Source organism: Grammomys surdaster, unplaced genomic scaffold (assembly GCF_004785775.1).
Source record: "Grammomys surdaster isolate TR1022 unplaced genomic scaffold, NIH_TR_1.0 126121, whole genome shotgun sequence".
Lineage (NCBI taxonomy): Eukaryota > Metazoa > Chordata > Mammalia > Rodentia > Muridae > Grammomys > Grammomys surdaster.
This window is the reverse complement of record NW_021620929.1, coordinates 5,632,548-5,642,017: the sequence shown is the minus strand read 5'-3', so window position 1 is coordinate 5,642,017 and position 9,470 is coordinate 5,632,548. Positions and strand designations below refer to the sequence as shown.

Sequence of the window (9,470 nt, the reverse complement as noted above, 5' to 3'; positions counted from 1 at the left end):
ATTTATCTAATTGCAGGTTATATATATATATATATATATATATATATATACAGATAGCTTATGTTCCAGAAAGAAATTGTCCTGTCTTTTCTTCCCAGCGAGCTTTGTTCTTTTAAGTTGCCTGTATTGATATCAAATAGATCATAGCACAGGGGCCCCCTGTGCTTTCTGGCTTCCTTCCTTGCTACCTAATCAGGCCCAAAGAGATAGAAAGAATTCTCCAACACCATGTTTCTTTCCATCAGAATCAAGTTTTAAATGTTTCAGCTTAGCCATCTGAAACCTACTTAACTAAAAGCCATTTAAGAGAAAGATCAAACCCAATTTGCTAATGCTAATTTTTCTTCTTTTTTTTTTCTTTTGTTTCAATTCTGAGTTTTTTAAAATAAAAGAAAAAAAAGAACTAACCATGTCAGAAATTAAAAATTGAAAGGGGCACCGGCGGCCTCCCTATGTGCCTAATTTGGCTCTGCTGAACAAATGACCAAATTGAAATGAGACTTACATAGAGGATTTGTTCAACATCATCCATTCTTCAACTCTCTCTCACTTTGAAAAAAAAGTACAGAATCCACACCCAAACTCACTCGTAGGAAGAAGCATGTCTGTATTGGGCCACAGGGTCCTCCAAGAAGGGGGTGAGGGAGATGCAGAGTCTTTAGACTCTGCTTTGAAAGCACTGCTTTCAAAGGTATTCACCATCATGCTCAGCTTATGAATAGGAAGATCAGACAGCATCCTGCCGTCTCTCTTTATTAACAGGTTTCTTGGGGTGTGACATTGCAGAGACCATGGTAACCTGAGCGAAGTGAGAAGGGGAGCTGCCCTGAGGTCTCAGAGCATCACATGGAAGCCCTGGGATATTCTGCTTTTCTTAACAATCAGAATAAAAAGAAAGTAGGCGAGAGCTGGAAGCCAGAGATCAAAGTCCAAAGCCTGGCTTAGTCAGTTACTAGCTGTGCTGAGCTCAGACAAGTTGTCCCCCATAACTAGGGAAGATGGGTTACCATTTGCCCAAACAACAAATACCTGGACCAGGCGTCTCCTGAGACCTGCCTTGATGTGACTCTGCCATGCTTAACACGATGTAGAAAAGAAAACCACAGAGGTGTCTCCAAAGAGAATCCTAGCAAAGCTGACAACATTAGCTCTCCTCACAGACACTTGGAATTGAACTGCTGATAGCTGTAGGGCTAGGGCAGGATCGTGCATCCAGTGGGATATCCTACCTCTCCTGCTTACCAAATGCACATCTCAGCTCTCTAGCCTCAGCTTGTTCGTCTGCAAAGTAGGAAAGCAATGATCTGCAGCTTATAAACTTAGTAATGGCCGCTCAGCCCAGAGTTGGCCACATGCTAGTGGCCACGTTTGCTACTAGGAATGTGGTAAAGTACTCAGGACCCAGCAGGAAGTAAGGGATGTTTGTTGAGTGCCTCTGTGTGACATCCTGAAACCCTACCCACTTTATACCTCCACCACACTATACATCAGTTGGAGTACTCTTGTTTCTATAGGATTGCAGTCAGTGACCATGTCAAGATGCTCTGGTCAATAACAAACCACATGTGTGTTGGTCCCAGAAGGTTCTATCACTCCATGACATTGTAGAGGTTTCAGTTTGTATAAGTCCCCTCCCTGATGCTCACACAATGACAAAATCACCTACTGGTGAATTTCTCAGAATGCATTCTACCGTTAAGTCTTCTGAGGTTAAGATAATACTTAGGAGCCCATACTTGGTTCTGAAACCAGCTGTCGACACCCAGCCCTGAAAGACCTGCATACCGGACTCTCTCTCTGTAAAATAAGGGTATGAAATCCTTTACCTCTAGCTTATTGCAAAAAATACGTGTAGCAGGCACAAGGGCTTAGAACTATACTGAGTGCCACAAAACACTGCTGCTTCCATTATAGCTAAGGAAAAGTGCTGAGAGAGGTTTGACAATTTATATGGGGTCGACTGCTCACCAGTACTATGGACAAATTTGAACCAACATGGAGATGAACCCTGTATTTTCCAGGGATTTAAGCCAGGGAGGCCGTTTCCCTTTTATTCTGTTCCTAAGTCTTTTCTGCTCCCATTTTCCTGCCCCAGTTCAGGCCGGCTGTCTGGAGGCTTCCAGAAGATTCTTGGGCACAGTCTATTGGGGGCTGCCGTCAGCTATCAAGAGGAGAAATAAATCCTGGCCTTCTCTGTCCCCTCACTTACTTCTACCAAAGAAAGAAACTTGCCCAAGAGCTCAGTCTGCCAAGGACCTTCACTAGCATGGGCCTGACTCCCGGCCACTCCTTCTCGCTGGCGGCTGTTTCACGGGAGACTTCTCTCTCCCTTTGTTCCAGCTCACATTGCACATCTCCGGATCGATATGACATCTCATCCTCTAAAACATTCATATGTCTGCTTCCTAGGATTCCTGTGGCCTCCTGCCATGGGCCACCCCCTTGTCTTGCCTTTGTAGTTAGTGGTCTCATGAATCTGTCTCCTCTTTAACAGGGCTGCTGGGTGCTATTCTTAAAGAAAAAGAAAATAGACAGATATTGTTTGGGTTGTCAACACTGAGTGACAAGTTGGGGTGGGCATGAGCATCTAGGTGTATATGCATGGATTGTGGACATATGTGTCATTGTCACAAAAGCTCTTAAAATCCCAGACCATGATTTGTTTGGTGCATAAAACCTCCGGATATTATCCTTCTCTAAAGGTGTTTTGATCACACGGGTGCTTTCTTGAGGAAAGAAAGGCTTTTATTTTATTTCTTTCTGGAGGTGAGGGGGGGAACAGCATCACGACCAGAGCGGTCTGGGTGGGAAATGGCACCCATGCGGCTGACGGCTCTAGGCGTGTGTTTATCTGCACAAGGATGCACAGACCCCATGGACAATGGGCTGCCTGACCGGCATGGGCAACCAATATATTCCAGGCACTCTGCACAGGAGAAAAACAGTGGCCGCAAGCGCGTGTCTGTCTTGAGTATTGATTTTCTTGGTGATGTTGGGGAGGGAGGGTGTTTTTAGAGGTCAGCTCAGCACACCATACACCACGCCCACACTATCAGCTGAGGCCATCTGCCAAGCATCTGCAACAGGGGCTTAAGGGAGTGGAGTGGGGAAGCCACGGACACCATGACCCTGCACATCTGGAAGCTGCAACGAGCCCTGTTTGTTTCCTCCAAACACAGGAATTGATTAATCTCATCCCACTTCCTACTCACTGTTCTGTCCTGAGCCTGTCACAAGAATAGATTAATGTGCAGGTCCTTCAGTGTAGATTCTTCTTGTCTGGGAAACATACTGCTCCTCAGTCCCGGAGCTGCCTTACAGAACTGTCACCTTGTCCTCGTAGCAGATGCACAGGGCGGCAGAAAGCCTCCCTAGTTTGGAGAGGGACCAGGCTTAGGAAGGCGACAGACACTACCTATCCTCGCTGAGGGTGTTTCAGGACCACAGAGGGAATCGGACAGGGCTTGCAGGGATGGGCAGGCAGTGGCTGTCTCCCCAAAGCCCCCTCTCATTCAAGTGGTCTTGCCAGGATTCTGGGATCGCTTCTCCTTCTCCTCTCTCTTCTGTGTAAATTCCTGGCTCTGAGTTTTGCAAGCATCTTGGAAGCTGCAAGCCAAAAAGTTGGACAGAGGCAAATAAGTTTCCCAAGCATCCTCAAGAGCTAGGTGAACAAATCCCATTACTGGTAAAGGGATTTGTGGACGTCACTTCCATGTGGCACTTTGAAAATTTATCCCATTCAATGTATTGCTACACTGTCTGGGAAAAAAATAAGCAAAACCATTTCTCTAAGGCAGCTGAGATTTTTTTTAAAAAGGGATTTTTTAAAAAAAACTTCTTTGAGATTTAAAATTTTTTTAATTCTTTTTTTAAGTCTTAAGGCGTTTCGAGAATGCTATTCCTCGTGATGCTTTTATTGGCGCCACTTCTTTCCTGAAGAAGGTAGTTTTGGCTGCAGCAACATTCTTAAAAGGGTGCTATTAAGGCATTGCAGAAGCCCCCTCCCTTTTGCAAAAAAGAAATAGAAGTGTTATGTTTAACCACGCCGCAGAGAATGAGGAGCAGACTGGCCCAGGAAAAAGCCACCAGAAGCTGATGTCAGCCAGACAGACAGCTAAAGTCACTAGACCTTTATTTTACATTGGTAATGATGGATCTTTAGGTTAAATAGCAAAATGGCTACTGACCACAGTGTATTCATGAAGGATGAATGGCTGCTTGCAAAGTGGAGGTTCCAAAGTGGGCTTGGGCAACATACACAGAAGAAGTTCTGGAACCTTCCTGCCCTGCTCAATCTTCTAACAGTTTTTCCAATAGAAAACAAAGCGGGCAGATGTCCTGGGAAGTGATGGGGACATGCCTCGGAGTGGTGTCACTTGTAAGTGCAACATGAGAACTTGGGGCTCTGACTCTAAAGTGATACAGGTCAGGATGTGGATCCCAGATTCCCCATTTCCTCATGGTCTGACAATGGATGAGTCAAGCTCTCTAAATGTCAGTGTTCATGTCTGTAAAAGGAAGATTATATTAGTGTCCCTTATGATGATAGGGTATCAGTAGGATATCTAGGATTCTCTTCCCCTTCAAAAGGTATTCTTCAACAAAATGCAGAGGCATTCAGTCTCTCAACATTACACACCCTCCAGTTCCCTTTCCTGCTTGCTAGACTCTAGCTTGGACTGCTGATCACTGGTGTCAATGCACACTGCCACCTCATTTACTTTAAGTTTTTATGTGCACTGACCCATCATGACCCTTGACCAGTCTTCATTAAAGGCAAAAGAAGAAGAAAGAGAGGAACTTTGCATTCCCCATCCCTTACCCTCCCAGATCCCTGGCTTGGTACTCAGCTCTTCAGATGTGTTTAGTTTCCCTGTCTCCCACTAGAATGTAAGTTCCATGAAAGCAGGGATTGTGTTTTGCCAACTGCTTCATTCCCGGGGCCAGAACACAATTCGATGCACAGTGTGAGCTCAATAAATATTTGCCGAATGATAAATAATGAATAAATGCTGCCATTAAAGTAATTATCCCAGTCCCTGGCAAGTTGTCAAAATAAATGTGTATCATCATCATGGCTGAAGATGCTCATTTGCATCCGTTGATTTTCCCTGCTCATTGCTAAGGTGCCTCTACAGTGCCCAGTAATTCCAGGGTTAGCGCCTGTGCCCATTAACCCTGGTCATCCTCAGCAGGTTCCAGCCTTTCTGCAGAGGCACCTTGGGAATCTGCTGTTTCCCACAGGAGTCCTGGCATCTTGGGCTTAATCATCTGGTACTGAGCCAAGGAGATCCAGCACTGACCCTTCCCATCATTTTCCCATTTCTGAATGCACTCTGACATCAGCCCAAAAGCCGTGTGCTCCTCTGCCTGACTGTTGAGCCACAAGACCCAGCAGGCTTGGCTCCTTCCTTTCCCTCCTGGGGCTCTGCTTGGCCTGCAGTCTTGCATTTTCAAAGGGAGAGCCCAATCTCCTCCCCTGGTTATATATCGACAGGCCTGATCTTTAAAGATACCCCTTGCTCCTGGGGGCCTGCTCGGCAAACACGGAGCATCTGTGGCTTCCATGTTTGTCCTCTTTGACAAGCAGAGGTTGAGCAGCTCTCGGTGAAGTATTGCTGACATATTGATTGTCTCTCTTGTCGGGTTGATCCTCTGCCAGCCAATGAACATAGAAGGTTCTAAATGGCACCCAGCAGGGCCCACATACTCTAATTACTATTTCAGACAACCCCTTTTGGAAGCTGCCATTTTTCAAGGCCTGGGGTCTTCATGTCCTTATGCTGGCTGGAGAATTCTGTCTCCTGTGACCAACCCCTGCTTTCTCTCTAGCCTGGGCTCGCCTTCTGAGTCTTTCTTTTGGATCCCATCTGGCACCTAAACACAGGAACTTCAATGGGAAACTATTAATCGGCCTGCAAGGAAGTCTGACTATTGTACTTGCTAAAACCTGGGATCTGTGTGTGGTCTCCCCATGTGGCCAGAGGTCCTTTTCAACACATTGGGAAGGCTCTCTCCAATTAGCTGAGGGATACTTCCAGGCTCTGGCTGCTCGCTGTGCTTTTAGTGGCTGATTTCCCAGATGCCACCTGGATTCCATGAGCTTTCACTTGAAGCCCTTCCCCATCCCATCCTTGCTGACCCGTGGAGCCCCGTTGTTCCATCCCAGCATCTCTCTGGAGTAGAACCTGTCAGATCATGATGAATTGTACATTTCGCCTGTCAGTGGGGGCGGGTAATGTGGAGGAGAGGGCTTCCAGAACTCATTTCACTTCTGACCCTAACATGGTCTGAACCAGACCTTTTGGGATGAGCTGCCGGAACATTCAAGGGGAGGAGGAGGAAGAACCATCCCAGGGCAGCCAAGATAGCTCCTCCAGTAAAATGTGAAGTGATGGGTACTTATGTGAAGTACTGAGATGAAGAAGCAATAACTCTGGCTATCCCAAGGCTTCTCGGATATCTAGTCAGTCTCTGGAAACCGAAAAAAGATAATAATAAGATGAAGGTATTACATTTTCAAATACTTTGCTGTCTATGGAAATAGGCATGATGACCCTAAACAGGTATTAATTTCCTGTCTGGATTTCAGAAAGGCTCCCAGCCTGATAAAATTTAAAGAATTCACAGAAATCTATTCTGTAAACATTTATACTCTTCCCTTTTCTTCATAAGTGAATCTATCAGTCAGGGTAGATTAGGCCCTGCTGCTATAACAAAGAACCCCAAACTCTAGGTGGCTCATTGCCATAACAATGGATTACTTCCCTAGCTGTGTTCTGACACTCGCCGACCATGGCTGGGTCTTTCTAATGGCCTCTTTACTCAGGATTCAGGATCACTATGCAATGCAGGGTACACTGCTTGCCCCAAGCCCACATTTGAAGTCAATAGCAAAAAGAAATACAAGTTCCTCCAGGCAGCAATGATGCGTGCCTGCCCATGCACCAACCCACTTGCTGACCATGAGTTCTGAGAAAAAAGCAAGTTGCCATTTTCCCATGGACTTTGTAGCCGGATCTCTCTGTATATAAAGTGTGAAGCAGGTACCACATCCCCAGCATAGCTGTACTCTGATTCTGAAATCTCTCAGTAGTAAAACTTCGTAAGTTCCCTTGTCTTGTGATTGAGAATCATGAGAGTACCTACCTGGAACTCCTTTAGGGTGATGTGTTATGTGAGTGCCTGAATGTTGAGCTCAATGATTGACAGCCGATACACCAGACACTGAGGTTCAAAACATCTTTCTCTTTATACAGTGGTCCATTTGCCACCCATAATATCCCATCCTATTCTCTGTATCACCACAATGTTTTTTTGTTTTTTTTTTTTTATTTAGAAGCATATGGTGCTGTACGGTCTAAGTTCTCATGTATGCCCCCATGTGCTTTGTTCTACCCTCATAAACACGGATGTGGTGTCTATGTTTGAGATACTGCCAGCTCTTTCAGATAACCCACTTTGGCATCCCCCCCAAGCTGCCCTCTATTCTACCTATGAAGGAAACATTTACAAAAGGGACAGGGAGGGAGGGAGGGAGGGAGGGAGGGAGGGAGGGAGGGAGGGAGGGAGGGAAGGACAGAGGGACAGAGGGATAATTTCTTAGCCCAAACCGTAGAACCAGTCAGTAGCAGAATAAGGAGCATGCCTCTCATTAGTCAGCAAACTCATTTATGTCACAACTCCCCTGGGCCTCTATCCTGAGGACACTTCTGTCCATTCCCACAGGCCAGAGAGATGATAGTCTCATCTTCTTCCTCAAGTTGGGGACCAAGGGACAGCTGATCAAGAACACCAACACATACATGAATGAATAAATAAATAATAAATAAATAAATAAAATTAAAAAGCCAACAGAAGCCTATGTCAGATGCCCTTCCCCCCCCCCAAAAAAAAAAGGGCTGGCCGTATTCCCCAGGGCAATTCTTACTCATTTACTTCTCAATGATGGGAGATACACCTGAATGTGAGGTGCATCTCCGTGCATAGCACTGATGGTGGACAGGTCTTGTGCTCAGCGACTCGGCTTCGCCCCTTTCCTTACCTTCATCTCGCTCATTTTCCTCTTTCCTCAAAGAGTTGCCTGGGAAGTGACTCGTGTCCTCTGAACCTAAGGACCTCATGCCAGGTTTTCTTGAATAGCTTTGTTAATGATGATGGTAGTGGTGGTACCACTAATGATCACAATATCAACAATGTTAAAGAATTACAATAGAAACAAAAAAATGCTAAGGAGGTGGAAGGGAAGACATCCTTGAAAATAAAGCACTGAGTCATAAGTGTCCCTTTTATGCTCAGTAAGATTACAGTCCTGTCTACTATTGTCCTGAAGCTGACGGTGGCAATATCCCCTATACCTTGGAGTGACAACCGTGAGCAGTGCAAGAGGGAGCAGTTCTGAAGAGTGGTTTCACGTGGGTAGGGCACCAGGGAGGTTGTCATCGTTGCCTGCCAGGATCCACTGGTTTATCATAGACACAAGCATCAAAGCTTTGTTAGGCTGGGGCCCCCACTGCACCTGCGAAGATTGCTGGCAGCACCTGTCTCAGCACTCGGGGACCCTCCTCCAAAGACCCTCTTCTTTGCCTCAGCAGCAGCTGGCTCCAGGCAAACTCCTATAACCCAACGGTATCTGGTTTTTTTTTTTTAAATCATTTTAAAACAGCTAATTCCTTGGCTTCCTTCACCTGGTAATTACAAATCAGAAGCTATCGTTATCTTGAAGCAACCACGATTACTTCTCATTTCCTGACCTCTGTATGGTGAAAATATGTCATTATTTGAGGCAATAGAATCTGGTCTCTTCAAGTAAGTGACCTACATATAACAGATAAACTGCAGGAGAAAATTAGGTGTTACCTCGACAGAGAGAGTACAGTAAATGTCACTTACTCTTATTAGTATTTATTATCTGGGAAAGTTGCGACCATGGGCCTTGCACCTCATGGAAATGTAGAGACGGAAAATGTGGCTTGAGGTAGAGAAGCTATGAGAGAAAAGCAGACACACACTCTCCTGGGTACCTTGCCATCTTAATCTGCAACCATCAATCTAAGCTGCATTGTGTGAAGATGGGTTTTTAACCTTAATAGAATACAGCCTGACTTTAAGTGGTAGTAAGCATGCAGAATTAATTGCTATGTGAACAATTTCCTAAGCATTGTTAATTGTGTTTCCTGTGGTTAATTGTTTCTCCCATCCCCAACGTCAAACTCAGAACTTTCCTGTCAACAGCCCTTTCTCTCCTGCCGAGCTACTATGAATGTGGCAACAGGCATCAACCTGTGCCCATGGAAATGCCAGACAGACAGGGCACAGTCATTGTTTGCGTGTGAAATGTACAGGGGAATGAGTCCCTTATTTATTTACAAGTGAAGCATTTCTTAGAAGAGGGCCTGGAAAGAAGACAGGTGTCTGCCCCACCACACACACACACACACACACACACACACACACACACACACACACAC

At 45.5% G+C, this 9,470-nt stretch overlaps 1 protein-coding gene across 5 annotated transcripts in view; it reads left to right on the top strand.

Moving 5' to 3' along the window:
• The window catches only part of Tenm2 (teneurin transmembrane protein 2), a 939,787-nt gene that overhangs the window by 716,990 nt on the left and 213,327 nt on the right, over positions 1–9,470 (top strand). The gene's annotated exons all lie outside the window — the stretch shown is intronic.